Genomic DNA, 11171 nt, shown 5'->3' with positions numbered 1-11171 from the left:
TATAGTGATTTGCTATACTCGGAGTCATATCCCGCGGTGGCACAAATATAAATTATCTAGTCGTAGGCTACCGAGCTGTCGGTGACACGGACAGTAATTTATACAATGTTAGATCATGACAGCTGCGGCTAATGCCATTCTAGCCGGTTCATGATCAACAAAACATGTTTGCGAAACATTTGTTTGGTGTTGATCGATTTTTTTTAAATTTTTGTGTGTCTTTGTTTAAATTAAACTTATAATGAAACCCATTTGTCTAACTTAAACATTAGGCCTCAGTTTTTTTAAACTACTTTACGGTTTCACAGGTATTTACATGCATTGTCTGTCAGTTTATCTATTGTATAGGTTAACTAACACTAATTCATAAGCCAGGAAACTCGCCTTCAGTCTACTTATGCCTTTATTTTCACAGAATAGCTGTCAAAAGTCATAAGACTGCAGAATCCAAGCATGACTCTTATCCAACTAAACCGATTGCTATATCTGCTTTCCGATATGAAAACGAGCACATTAGTATTTTATCCCTAATTTCCAAATTTTAGAGACTAATTTAGAAGATACATCTTAGGTTTACTCTATAAGAACAAGGTACTATAAGTAGTGCCTTCTTTACAACGTGAACTCTACATAGTTACAGATAAAAACTGTAGTTTAAATGTTAGGCCATGACTCATGTTTTAAAGTTCTTTGCCCCGTAACTCTTAGGTTTATATTTAACCTACAATTTAACGCCAAGTATTTACATCAACTCAAAAAGGGTACCTACAGAAAAATATATTTTACATACAAACAATATTTTCGCATGTTTGTTGAAAGTTTCAATTTCGACGCTATTTAATTAAATCTAAGTAATAACGACAAGACATTTCAATAATTATGTTCATCAATATCATACACAAATGTTTTGTGTATTTGTTTTTGTTGAATGTTTCCATGTTGATGCAATATAATTTATTCTACGTAAGATATGACAGGTGGTTTCATTAACTAGTAGCCTGAATTAGAAATATATACTTCGTTTTAATTAACTGACTATTAAACTATTTAGTAATTTAGTATAAGGCTTCACAGCGAGTGGTCTTGAATGACTACCACCTGTAGCGGGTTCGATTTTCAAGTCAGTAGCTTTAGTCTAAGTGTCATTTGTAAAATTAAGTGTGTGCTATTTTGTATAAATTAGAAACTATAATTCTATAATATTTATAAAATAATGTACAAAATCATAAATATATCTTTAAAGCCTTGCCCTAAATTAAAATCCTTCAACTTATTTCTAAGACTGCGACCTTAAACCGAAATGTTCTAGACCATTAATGTAGGCTCTATATGTCTATACGTACGAAACGTCCAAAGTTCAAGGCTTCAAAAGTTCACACAGAAGAAATACTAGAAACACATACAAAAAACTCTGCATCTTTTATTTTTGAATCTAGATTAGAAGTAGCCTTAACCCATCCATCATCGCTCGAAAAGACCTGAGACTTACTATGGTTTGAGAAAACGAAAATTTCGTTTAATATTGAAGGTATTAATGACCTTTTTCTATTTTATTTTGAAACGGAGTAGGTAGTATCGGATAAATGTAGCATAGATCGATTAGCATTATATAATGGAAACAATCGTGATAAGAAACAAACGAAATACACACATAAAATCACGCCTTTTTCCTATAGGGGTAGGGAGAGACCAAAGACAAAAAACAAAATTAACCAAACGAAATTTTAACAAATATTCGTTTTCGTTGATACTTCAATCTCTATAACTACCTGTATCTTTGTAGAGATGAAGGTTTACAATCTATATGACCTACTCAATATTATTATTGAACTATGCACTCTATAATACTGTAGTTAACTACTATGTTTATTGTTTGCCATTGTTTTTTAGAAGACAGGTGCGCGGGCGCAGCGGCCATGCGCCAGTCTCTATTCAACTTGCGTGGGAGACGGTCGCGCGCCGTCGTAACCAAACAATCACGTGAATTTTAGAAAAAATATTTCCTTAGTGTTTGTGTGTGTGCAATACTGATTTGTGTGTGCATGTGTTTGTGTTTATGACCATATTTTCTTTGGATTTTTCGTTCTCTCCGTACACTCAATTAATTTGGATTTTTTTTCGGTAAGTAATTTTTTTACTGTATTGTAAATAGTTGAAAATTTGTTGTTTGGTACAAAAACTAGTTGTCTTGTTCAGTTTATATTATGAGGAAAATATTTTTTCCTTGGAGATAATGATTTTAATTACGCTCGTAGCCATGAAAGGCTCGCGCGATTATTTTTATGATGGTGGTATTGTCCTAGCTTTTAAATAGCATCGTCATTAACTTCTTCTTTTATAAATTGTTTTTAGAAAAAACTGTACGTCATATTTTATGAATAAGTCAATAAACAGATTTAGTGAGAGATTTATTCACTGTAAGTTTACGTTTCACGTGTACTATTTTTCAAGTTTTAACATAATATTTAAGGCTTAATTTTCCAAAAAATACTATTCAAATACAAACATACTAATCAAACATATAATTACTCAGAAACTAAACTTTCAACAGATGATTTTTTAAATACGAAAACATTAACTCATATCAAAATATAATTTCGTATAAAATATGACTAGAGTGATAATCAAACCTTGTACACGACCCACACTGATCTAGACTTTAACCATTGCCTCAAAAATATTGCCAAAAAATGAAGTGCCTTTAGTTCATCTATATTTTGTTTATTCTGTTAAAAAGCCAAAGATAAAAAGTGCTGGGGTTATTTTTACATACATACAAACAAAAGTCTCATAACATTAAAAAAAACTCTCTAAGACACAAAGGTACTCTAATAATATTACTATTGTAGTAATATAAAATGAATTAAAACAGCAAATTGCTTAAGAAACGATTAAAATGTATATAACTCAAGGACTAGAACAAAGTTCATTGTTTAATATGTAGTAATAATTACTTTGTTACTACTATAACGTGTTATATGACCTACAGTAACATACAAACATATTATACATACATACATACTATCACGCCTGTTATGATAACATACATACAAACACAAGATCACGCCTTTTTCTTATAGGTGTAGGTATAATGACCAGAGAACGACAATTATTACTACGATCCTAACAAACTTCCCTTGCTTCATTCACATCCATACATCTTCTCACTACTGCGTGTTATGAGTACTATAGCAACATGTTATTTTATTGTAGTATTGACTGACACTTAGTAAGAAAAATGTTACGAAAAAAGTGACTTTAGTATTAATTCTGGGGATAAACTGTCTGCGTCTTAATACGTCGAAATCCATTGAGTATTTTTTGTGTGACAGACTGACAAACATACATACCTCCTAGATAAAAGCCTTATGAGTGGAACACTAATGCTCAAATCGGGAGACAAACTCAAGACATTTTGATAAACATTCAGTTTACCAAAGTTATGGAGATAAAAAGTAATTCACAATGCTAATTTTATTCATAGATCGTATTAACTCAAAATTACCCGTTAATATCCACTTATATCTTACTTAGTACCTAGGACGTCTAACCAGTGTTTACGTAGCTGGGTCCCGGTTAGTCCAGGTTCAGGTAAACCGGTAGTTTAACTAGTAGGTAAGATCAAAGGATGCCGCCTTAGCCTACTTGAGGTACAGTAAGTAAACAGTGTATGGAAATAGGGAGTACAGTTATAATTGATGAGTAGATTAGTCGTGTAATTATGGTTTCTATGCTGGAGGTCTGGGTTCGAATATAGAGTTGAGAATTTTCGAAATTAAACTTCCAATATAACATTTTGTTAAAAACTGGAAGAAGAAGAGCAATATTTTTTTAAAATGCTGAGCCAGGAATCGAATAGTTAACTCTCGTATGGGCTATCCAACGAGCTGTATCTAGTTGAGTTATTAAGTGCATTGTACATTATATTGTTATTAAAATATATATTTTTTCGGTCGGTCGAAGAGAAATATTGCAGAATTTTGGCACGGGTATCTTCTAGTCCGCCGAAAATTATTTTTACATAATCGCCAAAAATACTTTAATATGGGTACCTAAATATTACCTCTTTACGATCATAATAACAAAACAACTACTTTACGCAATGCAAACTAGAATGACACGGTTTCATAAAGGCTCAACTACCAGTATATTATGTGTATAATATATTGGTTCAACTTGTACATGTTATTAAACATCTGTTGATGCGAATAAAATAAACTTGCTATGGCGAAGGGCACTTTTTACTTTTAAACTAAATATGGATCATTTGACTGTATTATAAGACGACCTTGTATTTATAAAGAACTGGCTTTGTCTTGCTGGTTTGTTTGCGTTTGTGATTTGCTAGACTATTAATGAGATGAGAAGACGATGTCTAGGATAGAGCTAAGTGGAGGAGAAAGATTAGGAAGGCTAACTCTACTCTAAGGGATTCATAGAAATGTAAGTTTTGTAGCTCGATTCTCTACTACTATCGACTACCGACTACTGGCTAGCTATCGAGAAATTTAACACAAAAATCTGTTTAGCATCTTTATCGGGCTCCGTAAGAACTTTTTTGACAGTACATTTTAAATGTTAAACTCTCGATACTTGACAGTACCGACTATAAAGAATTGCGCTACTGATTATTTATACAGTCAAGTAATTTTGAAACTTTATTTAAGTGAAAACACTGCACTACACTAAACTGTATGTAAGTAAAAACACTGTAAAAAATATAATCAGAGGCACGACATACAAAAAAACGAATATTCGTTGATATTTCGTCTGCTTCCGATGACAATTCTATCTATTGCTAAATGGCGATCGAACTATGGTATAAGAATATGATGGCTGAATCTGCCTGATTATCCGACACTGCCTACTCTGTGTTAAAATAGAGTAGAGAAAGATCGAATGCCCTTAATATTTTACGGAATTTTGATTTCACGAATTTTAGTAAGCCCTGAGTATGCTCAGAGCTTAAACAGCGTTTATTAGTAAGGCATTAGTACATTTTCTAAAAAAACATTTTTTTTCATGGAGCCTTAACTAAATTACAGTCAGAATTAATTTCCGTAGGAGTGTCTCTCATATAATTTTATTACTATTTCCAACAGTGCGAAATTTAAATTAGAATTAGAAAGAAAATTAAATTTGCAGTCGTTATAAAATCGTGTAAGAATAATTACACACTACTTTACTTCTAAACACTATGTAGCTACAAGTAATTATTAAACTAGATTAACTCGAGTTAACGCAGGAAATGCACTTTTCTACATAACTTTCAACTTTATATAACTTATTACGGGGATATATTAGCAGAGGTCTACTTATCATTAGCCAAAGGCTTGCCCTCTATTACATGCGACTAACCCCCGGTTTTTGGGTACATTAAGCGGTAGTTTATCTATTCAATAGCATTTGTTTTTTTGTATGAGTTTAAACGCTATTGAATAGATAAACTACCGCTAAATGTACCTCAGAAACCGAGGGTTAGTCGCATGTAATAAATTGAAATTACTGCGTCCGTTCGGGTTATGATGCCACAGACAGACAGACAGACACGTCAAACTTATAACACCCCTCGGTTTGCGTCGGGGGTTAAAAGCAGGCGTAATGATATTAAAAATAAACTGAACCATTAAAAATATGTTATTTATGAACGATGTCGATACAAATCGTTTTGATTTGCATTTAAATAAGTGCAAATTGACTCCGGATATGCATGTAGCAAGTTGTTAGTGATGTAATTAACGTCACAGCTAGGAATTAATAAGATATAATTGATTTAATTACGTATAGACGACTGTATATTTTATACTAGGGTTTTCACCTATACTTATACTTATATAGTTTGTTTGTTTGTTTGTTTGTTTGAACGCGCTAATCTCAGGAACTGTTGGTTCGAATTTAAAAAATATTTTTGTGTTGTATATCGAGGAAGGTTTTAAGTTTAAAAGTTTGTAAGTATGGATGGAAGTACTCGTATGTGCATATTTTAGTTACTCTTTCACGATGAAATTACTGGACAGATTTTAATTAGATTTGATACACTGATAGCTTAAAATTTGGATTAACTTTTTACCCCGAGAAACATGTTCACGCTGACGTAGTCGCTGGCAGAAGCTAGTAATAATATATGTTTCGTCTACCATCAATCTATCTTTCAACGTCAATAATAAAATATATAGAGTACACGCAAAACTACTACTAATTCTAATACCACAAGTATTTGCTCCAGGAACGACAGTAGCGCCACCTGACAGACAATGATTGAACTATCGACAACGTGACTACACACGGTGCCAAAGATTGTTATCTTAAACCACTCACGGTTTAGACGAGCGTTTCATTATTTATACCAATTGATTTATAGATTAATTACTGAATAGGAGGAGAATTGGTAAAGAGAAATGTCTTTTTACTTCCAATTAATATTGTGTTATTGTCAATGTTTACATATTACGTCGGGGAAAAAGTCTTTTCGCATTATAGTAAGTATGAACTTGTAATAAAATCTTTTCTCTGCACAAAAAAGCTCGATATTTGGGTACCTCACGAGTTCACTGAAAGAAACCTTATGTACCGTGTACCTACTTATTTGTGATTCTTGAAGCAGAAGAGATTTTATTACAAGTTCATACATACTATAATGCGAAAAGACTTTTTCCCCGACCTAATATTATCCAGTATTTTGCTGTTACATAGGATCAATTTTAAAGCTAAGCCTTAAAACGTGGGTGCAATTCATGCTATAGATACATACATAATTCTTTATAGCCGTATAGATTTTCCGGTATAACAGGTGATACTATTACCAAATGTTTTAAAAGCTAGAACATTTTTCAGATAGAACCTTTTTTGTTTATGAATATTTTCATGGAATTGAAGTCTAAAGTACATTTTCAAATACATCATCTTTCAAAGTTGCTGTAAGGGCGGATCTTTGTTGACACGTTGTTGCCATGGCAACGGTTTATACACCAACAAACTCGATCAGTGGCTACTCTGACCGAATCTCGTACCCAACGTGAATTAGTTCAGCTTTTCTTGAGGAATACGGTAACAGATAAGCAAACATTCAAACATTTCTTAGGTCAAAATGTTTAGCGTAGTGTTATGTTTGCTTTTCTTTCGGTTAAGAAAGAACACGAATTTTTGGTTAAACTTTCTAGAAGAGTACGTTTCTTTATTTATACTACAAATGGTTCTTCTGACTTACATTACTTACATTATTTTAAACTAGCGGACCGCCCCGGTTTCGCCCGGATTTAAAAGGTTTGTTACTCGAAAGCTTAACATTTTTTTTTACGAAAACCTTGCTCTATCTAATGGTGAAAATCGAATAAAAATAGATTCTGTACATTTCATGTTTATCGTGAACAGACAGACAGACGCGGCAAGGGGACTTCATTTCATGAATTGTAGTGTTGGTCATGATGTAGTTATTAATAAAAATACAACTTCCTTTTACAGAAAATAATCTACAAGATACAACACAGGAATCACCATGCCAAGATCATTAAATGAACCAATGATCATTTTCAAAACTTCATAAAATATCCTTTTCTTTGATTGGTTATTTGAAAGGGACCCTATAAAATGATTACTTCACAACAGAAGGTTGAATAATAATGAGAAACATAATAACCACCATTGTCCTAACGTAGGCGTCATTGTGAGACTTGGCTCTAAAATATGACCTTTTAACTAAGACCTTGCATAGAAAGAGCTATAAAGACCACTCCTGCACTAACAATTAACTTAGTATCATTTGGGATTAACTATCTGAAAGGATCTAAGTACAGCCAGATTCAAGTATTTATGGATTTGCCAGATATTTGTAACATTGTAACGTATGGGAATCAAACCTGCGAACCACCGCAACCTTCAAGATTGCTTCTAAGATAGAAAGACTGATGCGGTAACAGGGTACCTACGACAGGGTAAGAAGAAGAAGAACCTACTAAGTGTCAGTAAGCAACATGTATAAAAATTAAGTCAATTGTCCTAAGCTCGGTGGAGATGTTATGTGTTAGTAAAGGCTATAAACTATTTGGGTACCAATTTTCATCAAAATCCCGTCAGCAGTTTAGATTATAATATGATGATGATAGTAACAGATTACTAAATTAATCTATACTAATCTATACTAATATTATAAAGCTGAAGAGTTTGTTTGTTTGTTTGAACGCGCTAATCTTAAGAACTTCTGATCCGATTTGAAAAATTCTGTTCAGTGTTAGATGGCCCATTTATCGAGGAAGGCTATAGGCTATATATCATCACGCTACGACCAATAGGGGCAGAGTACGAGTAAAAAATGTTACAAAAACGGGGACAATTTTAACGCATTCTCTCTTATGTTGCAAGCAAAGTTGCGCGGGTCAGCTAGTAGTATATAATTTTAAGATAATGATAGTAGAATATGTAAAACTATATTTAATTCGACATTACATTACACATTTTGATTAAACAAATATGAACCAAAAATATTTAGCTTTTATAACACTAGTATTAGTTGTTAGTCAGACAATTAGAAAGCGTAGAAAGAGGAAAGAATATATCATCACTATACATCAAAATTGGCACACTATATCAAATACAAATACATTTGTTAGGTATAGACTAGATTGTATTGCCCCAGGACCATCGTAAACAAGCCATGGTAATAAGAAATTCTAAATTTATAACCCAAATAGAATGGCAATACATAAAATATATAAAAATATTGTATTGCAATATGCAAATTTTGTATGTAGGTGGAGTGTTTGTTATTTATATCCTGGCAACACTTACAAGATGCACGGATTATTGCTATGATAATAGACTATTCGACTCATCTTATAATGAATTTTATTTATTTTATCGTTTATGAATATATTATTAAGACAGAGAGCTTTATAATGTCGTATGTCGTGTGGTTCTTAGAACAAATCGTGAATGTTCGGAACAAATAGATATGAAAAGGTATATCCAATAGTTTATGTTGTAGTGTTACATATTCCTTGCGGCTTCGCTTCAGTTACCGATATTTTAATTTTTGAAATTGTCGCAGTGGACTTTCAAACATTTATGTCAATTGTTTAAATACTCAACTAATTACATTTATCTTAGTATTTAAAAAGCATAATAACGCATCTCAATCAGCTAGTCCGAGTTTCTCTGATATTATTATATTATACAGAAGACAATTAAGAAGATTAAACATCTCTAAATAAGTATGCAAAAGCATTATTCAAATACGCTTTCCTTTAAAGGAAACATTGTAAGGAAACCAGCAAAGCTGAGTGTAGCTCAAATACTTAATATACGTGTGTAAATGTATCCGTACTTCAGTAATGTAAAGATGGTGTCATCTCCTCGCTTTTGATAATATCTTGTGAATAACAATAGAACAATTATGTGTACATCATTATTGTAAATGAATTGAAATTATATAGAAGAAATGATTGTTTTAAATGCGTATTATCGTACAGAATTTTAGAGTTGCTGTAGTATTGTTCTTATTCAGTATATAAACGTCTAATACCAATGAAGCTTATGTATTTCGTATCTCAATTAACGATCCAAAGCGTTTTCGTCTAATGTGTGCACACAAAGAGTAACCTTATGTTCTTTTCAAAGTTAGTTCTATCTTTGTGCCAAATTTCATTAGAATCGTTTCAGTAGATATGGAGTGAAAACGTAACAGACATACAGATAGATAAATTTATTTTCGCATAATATTAGGTAGGGATTAGAAGGCATTTAACTACAAACAGTTTCTCAAAAATATCCTTCAATCAACAGCATTACAACCTAGGTATTGAGATCATTAAGACCTAGCTACTAGATCTCTTATTCCGCCAACGTCCCACAAAATAATGTTGTAAATTATACCTTCAAAATGTAAGTGATTAGTGTTAATGGCGAACAGTTTAGAGTCATTTATCATAAGCCTTGTCGAGTACCACACGAACTGGTCCGGACCGCAACTGTCAATACAAATAATTAGTGCTGGTACTTAAGTCCTTCTTGCTACGGTAATTGGGAGCTTGATTAATTATCTTGCTAAGATTTAGATTAATACGGTTTAGATGACTGTTTTGGTTATTTATGACGCTTTCAATTTAATAACTAGGTATATTTCTGTACTATATCTATTTTTTTAAAACAGCTCGACACTAATTTACAAACAACGGTCACAACTAAGTATTTTAGGTCGCACAAATATTTGTTCCTAGTGGGAATCAAACCAATAACCTCCCGACATACCAACTAGTGGCTTAGCGCCCATCATTACCACTGCACGACATAAGCTGTCGACCTTTCTATAACACAATTTTTTCGTTGGTTACTTGGAATTTTTAGACTTTACCTTGTTCCTCAAAGTTTGGAGACGTCAATCTTAAAATCAGTGCTACTTTACAAAGTGGCCCACCCATCTACGGAATGCCCGTATCAAAGATTGCTTAACCCACCAAACAAATATTTGACCTGTAATAACAAATCGCGAACGCAATTTTCTATGGCACATTCAGTAGACTCAGTTATTTCAAGCAGTTTAGTTATTTCGTACGTCGAGTTAATCATTGGGCTACTGTTTTGGGTTTGTTCCAAGTATGGGCTGCTATTAGCATAGTAATGGGTGGTAAAGTACTCTTGTTAATACCCTGAGCGTCAATTTAAGGCGCCGATTGTTACGTCATGTAACATTGTATGAAGTACACCTATATTTTGTCGAAATTTGTTTTGATATACTTGGGGCCTATTTTCAAAAAAGGGGGTAGATGTGACAATCTTATAATAAGACTAGCTGCAACTTTGCTTGCGTCACATAAGAGAGCCATGCTTTTTCCCGTTTTTGTAACATTTTTCACGAGTGCTCTGCTCCTATTGGTCGTAGCGTGATGATATATAACCTATAGCCTTCCTCGATAAATAGGCTATCTAACACTGAAAGAGCTTTTCAAATCGGATGAGTAGTTACTGAGATTAGCGCGTTCAAACAAACACACAAACAATCAAACAAACAAACTCTTCAGCTTTATAATATTAGTATAGATAATATACAGACATTTTAAGAGCATAAAACACTGATAGTCAAGACGGTAAAACGTAATCCTGGAACAGAAACAATCACTTTTTAATATTACAATGTGTCTTGAAAAAGTTTCGCTTGTTGAAGGAAAGAAACCTTCTGT

At 32.8% G+C, this 11171-nt stretch overlaps 1 protein-coding gene across 1 annotated transcript in view; it reads left to right on the top strand.

The window, feature by feature from the left end:
- The first annotated feature begins 1936 nt into the window (after positions 1–1936).
- LOC142980546 (uncharacterized) overlaps positions 1937–11171 on the top strand; it is a 129675-nt gene continuing 120440 nt past the window's right edge. Inside the window, exon 1 of the mRNA XM_076125985.1 lies at positions 1937–2121. The gene's annotated coding sequence lies outside the window, so the exon portion shown is untranslated. The remainder of the gene's footprint in view (positions 2122–11171) is intronic.

The sequence above is a fragment of the Anticarsia gemmatalis genome, chromosome 18 (assembly GCF_050436995.1).
Source record: "Anticarsia gemmatalis isolate Benzon Research Colony breed Stoneville strain chromosome 18, ilAntGemm2 primary, whole genome shotgun sequence".
Classification (NCBI taxonomy): domain Eukaryota; kingdom Metazoa; phylum Arthropoda; class Insecta; order Lepidoptera; family Erebidae; genus Anticarsia; species Anticarsia gemmatalis.
The sequence above is the reverse complement of the archived record's forward strand: the minus strand, read 5'-3'. Positions and strand labels throughout refer to the sequence as shown.